This window comes from Anser brachyrhynchus, assembly GCF_964034855.1.
Source record: "Anser brachyrhynchus genome assembly, chromosome: 1".
Taxonomy (NCBI): domain Eukaryota; kingdom Metazoa; phylum Chordata; class Aves; order Anseriformes; family Anatidae; genus Anser; species Anser brachyrhynchus.
In genome coordinates this window covers 164,690,257-164,704,941 of record NC_137694.1, presented here as the reverse complement: position 1 = coordinate 164,704,941, position 14,685 = coordinate 164,690,257, and positions in this window count along the sequence as shown.

Sequence of the window (14,685 nt, the reverse complement as noted above, 5' to 3'; positions counted from 1 at the left end):
CTGCTACGTAACAAGGTAAAACCACCACATTGTCTTGGAAAAGGCTCTTGACCACATATCCTTAAAGGGGCAGACACTCTCTTTCCACATAGTCTTACACTAATTATCACTTCCTTTCTTCAGGGTGGCTGACTACACTTGTGACAAAGATAATGAAGTACACTTGATCCAATCTTGGAGAAATGGAGATTACAATACAAGGAGAAAATATAGTATCTGCTTATGGAAATTTTGGTGAGTGCTTTGATGCTGAAAATATGCATTTGTATTGCTTAGGCTAGAAGATTAAAATCCTTTAATTTTGAGTTGTTACAGGCTATTTTTTCTTGCTAATGAAAGAGGGTAAAAGGAGAAGGCAAGGAGAAGAGAGGAAGAGGAATTGGGGAGGATTAGATATATTTAAATTTCTTTAGATGTACAGAATACTACAATGTGAATAACATTTATAAATGCAAGGGGAAAAAAAATAAATGATTTTTTTTTTTTACAAAAATTCCCCAAAGGCATTGTTTTAGGTATTGATGGCATATGACACATAAGATAGAAAATATAAAAAATAGTTACAAAGATTAATATTTTAAAACTATATGGAATAGATTTGTATATAGTTAGATAACAAACCTCTTGACATTTAATGTTATGATTAGAAGAAAGAGAGAAGTTTAGAAAATAGGTAGATAAAGAAGTGCCTATAAGATCTCTGAAACATTCAAAAATTACAAAATAGTGTCATGTGGTTAAAGGATGAGATCAAAGCTGCCTTAGATATGAACTGATATGTCTCCTAATGTAAAAGAAGAAAATATAGATAATAATTTTTATGCGTTTTGTGGCAAAAAGACAAATCATTCTCCAAATGAGTTTGATGAGAACACAAAAGGCTGAAACAATTATAAGTAAATTCTGTATTTAGTTTCAACATCTCTTATTTTAAAATAAAAGAGAAAAAATCTTTCTGTGAAAATGTATCATTTGTGTAAAAGAAACCACTGCAACATTTAGGGAAATAGAAAACATCAACTTATGCTACTACATCAACATTTATATAATTAATCTAGCTGTTTTTTTTACCATTCTAGTCAAAAGAGACTTTATATATTTTTTAAAAAATGATACATTTAAACCAAGATGGGAGATAGGTGTCAAACACTTTTGTATCACTTACTTTAGGAAAAAATGTAAATACGGCTTCATAAATAAAAAGGTAATTTTGCATTAAAGCTGTTTCTTTCAACCAGAAGCCTATTTCACACATATTATCTTTAATGTCCTCCAAAATGTCTTTACACTTTTGTAAAGCAAACACAAGAGTAATATTCTTCTTCTGTGGAGACCTCTTTCAGGTATTTATTTCCATTTGGTACTAGAACTATTTAAACAAATGTATTCATATGGGGTTTAAGTGCTGTGTTAAATTTAAGCAAACATGTGAAAAGAAAATGTCATATATGCTTCAACATTTGTGACAATTCACCAGACATCTATGAAACAATTTGGCACACTCTCTTCTGCATTTGCATTTACATTTGCAATTCTATTTGAATTTATGTAAGCTGCTTGCTCTTCTGGTGGTTACTATTTGTGTTTTCCCCTTTGGAGGGCATGTTTTGCTTTTCTTATTTAGATATGATTCGTGTTTGCAATGAAAAGGAATATATAAAACTGCACTATCCATGAGCTAGTTCATCTATGACTTGTAAGTCCATCAGCCAATTGCAGCTAAATTTAACAAAAAGGCTAAAAGATAGGACATTCCTACTAGTTTTGTGACACTGGTAGCTGAAAGCAAGTGCTTTCAATGCATCTGGTAAAATGGTATTTTTATCTCAGCTTCTTACCAGACAGGTAGCAGTCAGATGACCAGGCAGCTCTTGCTTCTTGCTTTTAGGCTGGTACAAACATATCTCCAAACCACTCACATTATATATTGCAGTTTGTTTAAAAAGGGAATATAAAAACTTTTTTTTTTTTTTTCCTCTATGAAGGAAAGCAAAATGAGAATTGTTTGTCCTAGAAGATAGATATCTATATGGCATTGATTATTGTTACTTCTGCTGCTACTCAGTTTTGTTAAAAGTGGGTTACATCTTGACATCTAAGAAGGAATCGATGTCTCTGTGTTCCTCCCAGGTTTCCTGTCATTGCTTCCATACTCTGTATACTTCCTTTTTGTGTTTGAGTTTGGCAAGGAGCTCCTTGTTCATCTATGCCAGCCTCTCATCATTTTTGCCTGACTTCCTCTTGGTTGAGATGGACCTTGGAGGAAGTGATGCTTGAATATTAACCATCTTTCTTTGGTTCCTGAGGGCTGCACAAACTGCTGCATCTGTTAGCTACCTCTATTAGCTGCACTCTCAGAGGTTTTCTTTCACTAGCTGTTTTTCTTCTTGTGTTGACCTTTGCAACTACGGGATCTTTATTCTAATATTTTCTTGTAAAGTTAACAAGCTTCAATGGTCCTATAACATTTTCAAATATGTAGAAGAACTAAATTCCTTCCTTGGATACCCTTAATAGACCATATTTTCAAGCAGAGTCTATATGAAAAGAAGGAATGTTTTGATGAGAATAGAAAGAAGAAAAGAGCATTAAATGGAAAAATTCAGCCAAGGTTATGCTTGAGCAGATAAAGGTCAATTACTCTCCCTAGCTGATTAAGCATTCTGAGAGGGAAGCTTCCTTTTTCTGAACGTTTCAGCTTTTTGACTTTCATTTAGTATCTGCAAAATGCTGATATACATAGAAACCCCTTGCTTACTTGCAGGAAGTGTTTTTCTTGGTGCAATCTTGAACTGCTGCTACATTTCACAGTATGCTTTTGATCTGCAACCATTCCTTATGCATCACCAGATGATTCACAGTTCCCTCTATGCCTGTCAAGTTTAGGTCTGACCTCCACATGCCTTACTTGGACATAGTGATTTTATCTTAGCAGTGCTGAATAAAAGCATGACTAGAAGTATCTCCAGAGTTCATTTAGCTCTTGCATTGACCTGTGATTTTTTATTAACAAGGGCCCAGTACTGAATGTGGGATTATATTTCAGCAGGATCAGGCTAATTTTTTTGATCTAGAGTTGGAGGTACATCAGTGCAGTGGTAAGAATTATCAGAAGCTGAAATGTGCCAAGGAAAGGTGACAAAACACATGGGACACCATGAAGAAGGTGTCAAGGACCTTTATCAGTTGGTGGAAGGAGAAGTAGAAGGGGTACTCTGAACAAACAGAGGAGCTGTTACTGATCTGAAAGCAGTTGTCATTTTCACTGAGCCCAGCAAAGTGCTGGATGCAGCGTTTGCCTCAAGTCCTAAGAAAAGCAAGTGAAAAGCCAAGAGCTCAGAGGGCCCTATTCTGGTTTTCCAGAAGCCATTTTTTTGAGGTGTGAAGTTTCTTTAGAAAAAATTTTCCCAAAGAAATTGTGGAACATCCCAAAAAATACTGCTTTCTGAAGTGAGTTCACGGTTCTTTTCTTTGACTTTGTCTCTGCAATTTACATTACAACTTTATTATATGAAGCAATAAATAGAAAAACAAAATTCATATGTACCTATAAACTTCTGAAAATCATAGCTTTGAACAACTGCCTTGCAAATATATCTGAGAAGATGCCAGAACTCACACAGCACAGATGTTACTCCTGCCTTTAATGCAGTGCTGCTTAGATGCAGCAATGATGAGCACCATATAAAACTTTGTGTTAGATGGAATTAGGATATTCTCAGATGGAGTGCAGTCCATTTTGAAAATGTGAAAGAAAGACCATGTTCCACTTAACTTCAGTTAAAACCCTTAGAATATGGCTGAAATTGAGTTTGAATGATACATACAAAAGTGTTTTGGCTCCTTTTTGTAGACTAAATTTTACCCATGGTGAATCAGTGACAGGTCTAGCCTACTGTCCTTCATAGTGAAGGAAGGAACTCAAAAATTCTTCATAGCTTTTCTACTTCTAAATTGAAGTGTCTCTCAGTGGATAACTAGCAAATCTACTAGTTATATAGTAGATAAATAGCAAATCATAAGCAAGTCACGTGTTTCCACACAAAGAATAAACATTTTCTCTTGGCTATTTTCCACTTTACCTTATGCCTGTAAAGAAAAGCTATCTTATTTACATTATGGCCATGACTATTTATGTTTTTTTATTGTTTGTTTGTTTTCATTTATTTCAGTGCTGACTTTTTTACACCAGTTTCTGTTGACAAATGGACAAAAGAGAGGAAAAACAAGAAAATAAAGCATCTGTATTTCTGATTATGGAAATTTTGACAACCTTGATAAATCACAATGATAAAAATATTAAATTGTCATGTTGAAGTTTGCACAAGGAATAAGGAAGAAAATTCAACAGGGGATGGGGCTGTATATTCATAAAACAGAATATTAAGGACTGCGTACAAAAATTAGTGTTCAAAAATATTTTCTCAATGGTAATTAATGCACAACTAAATTCTGTACTTAACTTTAACACCTGTTTTTGAACTTCTTAGTTCTAGATAATGGAAGCGTCTGTAAACAGAACCAGAAACCTTTAAAAGATCAATTGAACCTTAAATTATTCTACTGTTTTCAGTACCATAATGATACTGAAATATTGTAAATAGTTTGACTTGCAATTGGTAGAGCTTGATTTAAACATATCACTTTCTTTTTATTCTCATTTTGAATATAGAATCATAGACTAATCTAGGTTGGAAAAGACCTAGAAGAAGTCTGACCAGCAACCTGATCTACAAAATTGCATCACTAAACCATGTCCCTTAGTGCCACATCCACATAGCTCTTAAAAACATCCATGGTTCTTCCACCACATCCCTGGAAAGCCAATTCATTCCAGTGCTTAACCAACCTTTCTGTCCAGAAATTCTTCCTAATATCCAGTCTAAACCTACCCTGGTGCAACTTGGGACAGTTTCCTTAGGTCCTGCCATTTGTCACTGGAGGAAAGAGAACAACGTGCTCCTCATTGCAACTTGCTTTCTCGTAGTGGTAGAGTGATGAGGTCACTCTGAGGTCAGTCTCAGCTCCTCAGCTTCTCCAGACTAAACAACCACTGTTACCTCAGCTGTTCTTCTTTAGTCTTGTTTTCTAGTTCCTTCACCAGTTTTGTTGCTCTTCTTTGCACATGCTTGAGCAAATCAGTATCCAGTAGTGAGGAGCCCAACCCTGAACACAATATTCAAGGTACAGCTTCTCTAGGGCTGCGTACAAGGAGACAGTCACTTCCCTCGTCCTGCTGGCCACACTATTTCTGATGCAGGCTAGGATGCTATTGGCCTTCTTGGTCAACTCGACAAACTGTTGGCTAAGGTTCATATTTGTCCCTCATTTTAAACATAAAAACATTTTATAACTGCTAAAGACATCAAAATCTTGTTGAATTTTCAAAACAACTATATCATGTAGAATAGAGTGGTTTTGTATTTGACCATGCATTGTGCAAGGCTTTTATAGGGCTGCCTATAATATGATTTACATCAGTGACAGTTGTGACAATCTCCTGTCTTATTTTCTACTCAAACAAAGAACTAAACAGTTGTTCCTCATATTCATCTTTGCTTGAATCTCTCTGGTATTTTCTTCTCTTCCCATATTGCTTTTAAAAAATATTATTACTATTCTTACTATTAAAAACAATAAAAAAGAAATAAGCCTGAAAAGCTGGAATAGAATTCATGAAATTATTTTTAATCATGCAGATAATATTCTGCACTCAGTTCTGTTATCCACACAGGGCTATCCACTGTTGTTTTAGGCATTCCTGGGTAACCTGCCTGGGCTTCAAGCCCTGCTGTAAATGAGAATGGTACACCTGAAAGGCTCTGTTTGATATCTGCAAGTTTTGTCTCAGATAATACCTTGCATCTCAAATTAAAACAGACAGCTATGTGTAGGCAACTGTAACCCATCTTTAAATCTGCATGAGCTGAACCTTCCTGAAGCTGTTGGTGTAAGTTTGCCTTCGACAGCATCTTAAAGTAAAAGATGTGCTTTTCATAGTCTGTGGAAAGAGACAGGAAATGTCCAAAGAGAAGTAAAACAGATGTGGTATATCACCTTTTAAGCCATCTACTGCTTTTGAAATATTTCACTTGTACTTTTTTCAGGAGTACACCAAAAAATACCCTCATTAATTTTCCTTTTGTTGTTGACAAGCGTAAGCACAACAATAATTTAAACTGTTTTGTTTTTTCAGTTTTCAATATTATTTAATGTCCATCATCTCTCTTGATATAAATAAAAATGTTACTTCTCCAATCTTTGTGTGTCATTATGTAGAACCAATGAAAGGTACAGCTAAAAAGGATATTTAAAACTCATCAACAACTGATTAGTTTTGCCCATGTCATAAACAGAACCTTGAAAAATTTATGATTATTTGTGAATGATATAGACTAATGAGTATATTTAGTTTTCTGCAGCAATTGTTATATTAGAATGAGCCAACAGATGAAAAAATTGCGTTAATAAATAAATATATTAGTTGAATTTGAAGTAGAGACGGAAATGCAGTTATGATATTCTAAGGCAGTGTGCAATAATGAAAATCACAATTTTTCTTCAGAAGTGAAACTTCAAATCAAATAGTGATGTTAACAATGAAAAGTAATTGTATTTTTGACAGAAAAGTAATATTTTAAATTCAAACCACTTTTAAACATATTTTCAATGTTTTTCTTGCTTTTCTTTTAGTTTTACTTTTCCACAAAACACTTAAAGAAAACCCTGCAATTTATAGTTTTGAAAAGTCCAAAAATGGGCCTGAGATATAGGAAAACAGTATTAACCAGGATATTATTGATGGCAGGCAAATATATTTTAGAGAATATATAAAATATATATCACTTGAGAATCTGAGTATCTGTGCTTTAGCAATTTTATTCAGAACTAGTCAACTGTTTGCAGTTTCAATCATGAAATTAGAGCAGCTTTTGAAATAGTGTGAAAATCTGTGTGAAACAGAAATAGATAAATGATTTTATGATAGTTTCAGACTGCATTGCAAACAAGACACATTGCTAGATATTCTTGGTTAGCTGTCTTACAGGTATTTTAAATACCCATCATCTAGTCTGGTGGTGCAAGTTATCTGTCAGCGGAAATTTTCTGATAACTGTTTTTTGCTTGTAAGTCTGCTCGTTCCTGACAGTATGAAGTACTTAGCAAAATTCACATCTTAACTACAATTTCTCTAGACTGCATATGGGTCACCTCTGGGTCTCATACTGTAACAGAAATATATAAAAATTTATATATATTTTTATTTCCCTCTCCTTTTTTTTTTTATGTTTGTTCCCCACTTTGAATAGTTCAGATTACACTTTCATAGAATGTTTGTTTATACAGAACCGAACTGAAAACTTTTGTACTGTGCCAAGTCATATCATTGAGTTATATCGAGTTATATATCATTGAGATATATAGATATATCATTCAGTTATATCAGCAGTGTAATAACACTTTGCATCATGTTTTTGATATGATCATAATTAGAACAGCATGAAATAATGTGAATGTCTTGCAAGTAAAAAAAAAACTCTCATCCCAATCCTATCTCAGTGCTAATATATTCTCCACATAGATAAATTTTACCTGTTCAATTTCTCTTCAGAGACTTTGGGAGGTTTTATTACATTTCTGTCCTACATGAAAGACTGAACTACTGGGACCAATGAAGCAAGTATTTTTTTTTTTTTGAAAGATTGGTATTCGAGACCTCTGCCTGGGCCTAAGTGTCCTAAAATCCCTACTGGATTTTGAAGTAAAAGTTCCACATATTGTTGCAATGCTGTTGTCATCTCTTTATTGTAGCTTGGACTAGTACAAAAAGAAGGCAACAGAAACTGTCAGCTGAGTCCAATATCTGCATTTCCTTAAATGGGAAGGATAAAAAGAGAAAGAAAAGAGTCTTAACAAGAATTAGAACCAAAATTCATGTCAGTTGAAAAGGTGATTTAAAATAAAAATACTTGAAAAGGTGATTTAAAATAAATGATAATAATACTGTAGCACGAGTAAAGACTTGCTGATATTTCTGGGGTACTTCTTGCTTCTACAACAGATTTTGATGAAAAGCAAGCCACAAAGATGGAATTACATTCCGGATGAAGTTAATCAGCATTTTAAAAAGGGTTTGAAATTGGCAAGACTTCATTTGGAAAAAAATCCAAGGTATCTTTTGTATTCTGAAAGTACCAGTGAAGTGAGGGGTTTTGCACATGAATTTCTATGGGGGTAGTGTAGAAGGATTTAAAGAATACTGAGATGAAGCTGAATGAGTCATACTTTCTCCACAAAATTTCATTCTACTCTTTCTTTTATCCACTGTGCACCTCAGTAAGGTAAGTAGTATGAGTTGATGATGGGAGTTACTCTCCTTGGAAGGGAAGAGGAGCTGGTTGATTTTGTGGTGGTGGAAATAGACAAATAAAATATGCAGTAAACACTTGAAGACAACAATATTATTTTAACACTGAATACATGCTTCATGTCTGATATCTGAAGAGCTACGTGTCTTTAGACAACAGATAGCTGAAGAATAGAAAGATAGAAATCTTTGTTGCCCAGGGAGGTTGTGGAGTCTCCTTCTCTGGAGATATTCAAGGCCCGTCTGGATGCCTACCTGGGCAGCCTGCTCTAAGGAACCTGCTTTGGCAGGGGGGTTGGACCCGATGATCTCTCAAGGTCCCTTCCAACCCCTACAACTCTGTGAGTCTGTGATTTGTATTTAGAAAGAAGATTTCTAGAGTCCTGAGCTTGTATGTAACTTCCCTTCAAATATTCATTCAAGGACTTCCTATTTTTAGAACCACAGAAATGTCACAAAGAGTCATTCTGGAAAGAGCAGAAGGACATATCACTAATACATGAAATGCAACAGAGAAATAGTTTTTATGACATCAGTGGACATGTTTAAAATATTCAAAACAACTTTAAAAGTATCAATGCAACAAAACATATTTAATATATTTAAAATATCAATGTTATAGTATTTATTGACTTTTCTAGATTATAAATCATTCTTTTCACTGACCTTTCTAGGTTCATAATATATTCTAGATAGCCTGACTATATGAGGTCATTTTATTCCTCAGGAGACATTAATAAAGAAGGTACAGGTTTTCAAAGTTCTACCTTTAGTCTTCAAATACTTTTTATACATAATATGAAATCTTCTGAGATGCTGGAGTAAATACAGGAAACTGGGGTTCTACCAAGGACAGACAATATGATTTTTTTAAGTAGTTTTCTTTTTTGATGATATATTCTATCAGTACTCTATCAGATACTGTCAGTAGTATAAGTAACACAGAAAAACCATATTTCTATCCTTGTTGTGCTATAAAGAACAGTTCTTTTCATTACGATTGAATATAGTTATGGATTATGGTGTACAGTCCAATATACCAATTTAGGCATCTAGCTTGCACCTGATTTTACATTGCTAGTGGAGGAACCTGCCATTGGAAAGAGGATGTTGACTTTTCCTTTATAATATATAATTGGAACTAGGCATAAAATGTTTCCATTGATTCCATAAAAATTGAATTTTAAAAGTTATACATCATGTGTCTAAAAATATAAGTGGTTCCTGAGCTTAATGGTCTAAATCACAGTGTGTCTGAGCTGAGTCCAAAGGGCTACTCTAATCAAGTGTTTTTACCATTCCTGTCTCTGTCACAAAACTATCTATCATGTCTAATCGAAACCTACTTTTCTGGAGATATATATATCAAGTTTAGCTAAAATGACCTTTGAAGAGTTATTTTAAACTTCCTTCATATGTTTACTTCTAGTCCCTTTGTGTTATAATCAACTCTCATACTTTTATTTATTTATTTTTTTTTTACAATTTAGTTTTACTTAATGGGACAAACATGATCTGAGAAAGGCAAACATCTTCACCTTATACTGAGTGTTCCTGCTGTTTTCTATGAAATTATTTTTATCTGAAGTAATATATAGTTTTTTAATATATAAAATGAGGTATTTGATTCAAGACTTTCGAGTTTCTTTACTGATTCCACATGAATTTTTAACTATACTGAAACTATACTTTATTTTATTTCTTATAAATGCAATTTATTAATAAGGCAGATATGCAACAGCAATGCTGTAAAAATACACATTGGAGTGGGCAAAAAGCAAAATGTATAATCTAGCAAAACCACTTGTTCATTATGTTTTTGTTGTTGTTGTTGTATTTTTTCTTTTTTAATTATAACAGAAGTGATAGCAAAATTGTTTGGTGGTTAATAAACCACTCCCAAAAGTCTTCAGTGAAATGAGAAGTGAAGGTAATTTAAGCTGATGCTCTCTGCAGACAGCACTGCCAGCTAAAAATCTGTGAATAGTAATTAAAAGGACATACAAGCAGTATTTTTTTTTTTTTCATATTTTATGACATTACAAAGAAAGTTGGAAGTCTTGATTTACCACTGAGTGAAACAGTGACAGCATTTTAACACAGTAATTTTTGCAGTAAAATTGTAGTTGGATTTGTATATATTGTTTAAATGCAGCTTCACCTATAATTAATTGCTTTTCTTTTCTGAAATTTTTTGATTAACATATTCTAATGTCCACAATAAAACAGCAGGGAGTTGGAATTTCTGTTTCTTATGCAGGCTGAAATCATTCTTACTACTTGAAATTCATATTGATAGTTCAAAACAAATGATGTGTTTAATGTAAATTTCTGACATTCTATATGAAGTCATGTTGCTTTTTGGTCAGAATATGTCACATTGTGTCAGGTCACAAAACGTCCTAAATACTATCACTGTAGCATGCCATGACAAACCAGTGAAACATATTAAAAGACATGAAGTATTTTTAAGACTATTTCCCAGTCACTGGAATCATGAGTATCCCGTTTGAATATTATATATCAAACAGATTAATGTGATTTTAACTGCATTTGTGCTTAGCTGTCAAATTAAATTTCCTTCCCTTGCACAGAATTTTCCTTCATGTATATGCAGGTATAGGTAATATAAATACACACACATTTTGTGTGTGTGTTATTATCTAGATCATTTAACTCCCTATGCACAGTCTCTTGTATGGAATCTATGACTGGAGGCAGGTTGTCCAGACTTTATCAATGTATTAGTATTAAAAAGCAAGCAAAACCAAAGCCAATGAAGTGGTTTTAATGGATTCATCAATATTCAGAGCAGACCTTGTGTGTGAAGGTTCCTTTAACTAATGCTTGAAGTAACTTCCTGTGGTCTTGCTACTCCATTCTTGCCTCTAAGGCAAAAAGGACAAAGGAACCTATTTAAAAGCTTCAGTTAAACTACAAGTAAGTGACAATTGCTGCACTGTACTTCCCTCAAGGAAATATATTACAGGAAATGACTGTTGCACTCAGAACAACTTATCTAAAAGGACTGGACAAGGGGTACTGCTCAGCCTACAACCAGGGTTTGTATGGGCATAAGCAGAATTGACATGAAAACATCTTTAATTGATGTCCAAGTAAAGATTGTATCAGAAATATTAAAAAAGATTATAAAATACATTAAATTTTTAAAATTCTCTCGAGGGTATTATGTCAGAAAGGGAAGTTTTTGAAGTGTCTTCTCTCAACTAGCACACTTCCAAATCCTAACTGGAAATAAATATTCAGAAGAAAGCACATTAATTATGTCCAATCCAGTTAGTTCCCTCCTAGAGAAATCTGCTTTAGAAGGATCTATCTGAAAGTCTTGGAAACATGAGCAACTTGATCTGTTCACCTAAGGGCCACTGATGGTCTTTGGCTTTCATATATTTAGTAAAATAGACATACCCAGTGGACTCGTGTTTCTTTTTGATTAGTTATCACTTATTTTCCAAAGTTAAGTCTGTTATCTTGGCTCTTTGTAATTGACTATAAAGATATTCTTCACAGTCAGGAGCAGAATTTCTAAAATATCTGAACTGATATTTATACAAATAATAGTAAATAGACGGTAGCTATATTAGCTATATACTGCTGTGGGTTTGACTCCGAACTGTGTCATTTACTTTAAGTTATATTGAAAATATGCTTGATTTTCAAGTTATATTCCATACAACATATATGAGAATAGAAAATCTAAGACCCTAGATTTAGGGATATAAAGTTTCTGTTGACGTATACACATTTTTTTCAAATTAGTCCCTGATCTTAAAGGCAGATCTCCAGAAATCTTGACTAGCTGGTCTAGAACAGCATTCAGTCATCAAACACAAAACCAGATGTACTAACATGTGTTGGGCAAATTCCTCTTTGGGGATAAACACTGACTAATAAAATGCACAGTGCCTTAGAAATCAGGTATACATACTGATAAATGAATCAGAAGTTTTCTACATAATATTTGTGATTTTCATCAAACAACATCATGCCTTCTCTTCAGTGCCTACATCAGAGAATCACTAACCTTTATGGGAAAAGATTTTTATAACTTAGTACCTTTCCTAGAGGACTTTTTTGAGCTTCCTGTAAAATTTAATTGAGAATAGAACTGCTAAAAAATTCTACAGAAGATGTGAAACCTTAAAAGAAAGGCAACTTTCATTCAGTTTCATAGACAGAACTTTCACTAATTTCTCCTAAAATATTATTTTCCTATATGTTGTGGTATAGTTTCTGCTAGCACATATTCTTAGTTGCTCTGAAATTTAAGTATAATAAATGCTAAGAGACAGTATTTTAATGGAAATGTTAATTTTCCTCTTATTCCTCACCTCATTTTAAATTCTATAAGGAATCTAAATTTAATAGGTTTGCATTTTAAACATCTTTGCATATCCTTGGGGGTTATGGACTTGGGGGTTATGGTGGACGAAAAGCTCGAAATGAGTTGTCAGTGCACGCTTGCAACCCAGAAGGCCAGCTGCATCCTGGGCTGCATCAGAAGAGGAGTGGCCAGCAGGTCGAGGGAGGTGATTGTTCCCCTCTACTTTGCCCTTGTGAGGCCCCACTTGGAGTACTGTGTCCAGGTCTGGAACCCCCAGCACAAGAAGGATGTGGACCTGTTAGAGCAGGTCCAGAGAAGAGCCATTAAGTTGATCAGAGGACTGGAGCACCTCTCCTATGAAGAAAGGCTGAGAGAAGGGGGGCTTTTCATCCTGAAGAGAAGGCTCTGAGGAAACCTCACTGTGGCATTTCAGTACTTAAAGGGGACTTATAAAAAGGATGGAGACTGACTCTTTGCTCAATCAGATAATGACAGGAGAAGGGGAAATGGTTTCAAACTAAAAGACTGGAGATTTAAATTAGAGATTAGGAGGAAATTCTTCACTCAGAGGGTGGTGAGGCACGGGCACGTGCTGCCCAGAGAAGCTGTGGATGACCCATCCCTTGAGGTGTTCAAGACCAGGTTAGATGAGGCCCTGGGCAACCTGATCTAGTGGCTGGCATGCCTGCCTATGGCAGAGGGGTGGAACTAGATGATCTTTAAGGTCCCTTCCAACCTGATCCATTCTATGAATGTATGATCCTGACATTTATACAATCCAGTTATGTCAAATTATAAAACTTTCTTTGATGGTAATTTGTAGCTAATTTATATTTTGGGTTTTATGGTTTAATTTGCTTATAATATAGCTGAGGTGTACAGTATTTTATTCTAATATATAAATAATCATTACCTCATGGACTTCTCAATACATTTTTTCTGGTGTTGTTTCTGAAACTTTTTTGTAAATAAGCCACATTTCATAAACAGGGCTTATGAAAAAGTGTTTGAATTTACAGAGAAAAGAACTATCAACAAAACAAGTGATTTTTTATTTTTATTTTTTTTTTTACATTTCACTTATCTGTATATCTCAAATACATGCTAAGTAAGTTTGCAGATGATACTAAATTAGGAGGACTTGTTGACTCTGTTGAGGGTGGAGATGCCTTGTAGAGGAACAGAGGGATCTGGACAAAGAAGAGGGCTGGGCAATCACCGACCACATGAAGTTTAGCAAGACCAAATGCTGGATTCTGTTCTTGCGACAGATCAATCCTGAATATACGTATAGACTGAAGGATAAGAGGCTTGAAAGCAGCCCTGCAGAATTTGGAAATTCTGATTAGAGCAATCTGGAGGTTCTGACTGACAGTAAGTAGAATATGAGTAAACAGTGTGCCCTGGCAGCAAACAAGGCCAGCCATATCCTTGGGTGCATCAAGCACAACATTGCTAGCCGGTCAAGGGAAGTGATTGTTCTGCACTGGTGTAGCCTCACCTCGAGTGCTGTGTGCAGTTTTGGGCACCGCAGTATACAAATGACATAAAACTATTAGAAAGTGTCCAAAGAAGGGCTACAAAGATGGTGAAGGGTCGAGAGTGCAAGGTGTATGAGGAGCAGAAGTCGCTTGGTTTGTTCAACCTGGAGAAGAGGAGACTGAAGTGAAGAGACTTCATAGCAGCCTACAGCTTCCTCAGGAGAAGGAGCAAAGGGGCAGGTGCTGGTCTCTTCTCTCTACCGACTAATGGCAGGATCTGAGGAAATGGTATGAAACTGCAACACAGTAGGTTCAGGTTGAATATTAGGAAAAGATTCCTCACCAAGAGGGTGGCTGGGTACTGGAACAGGCTCACCAGGGAAGTGGTCCAGGAGTTGGACTTAACTGATCCTTGTAGGTCTCTTCCAAATGAGATATTCTATAATTCTTTGATTTTGCATCTTTAGAATGAGAGCAGACAGATGCCTACA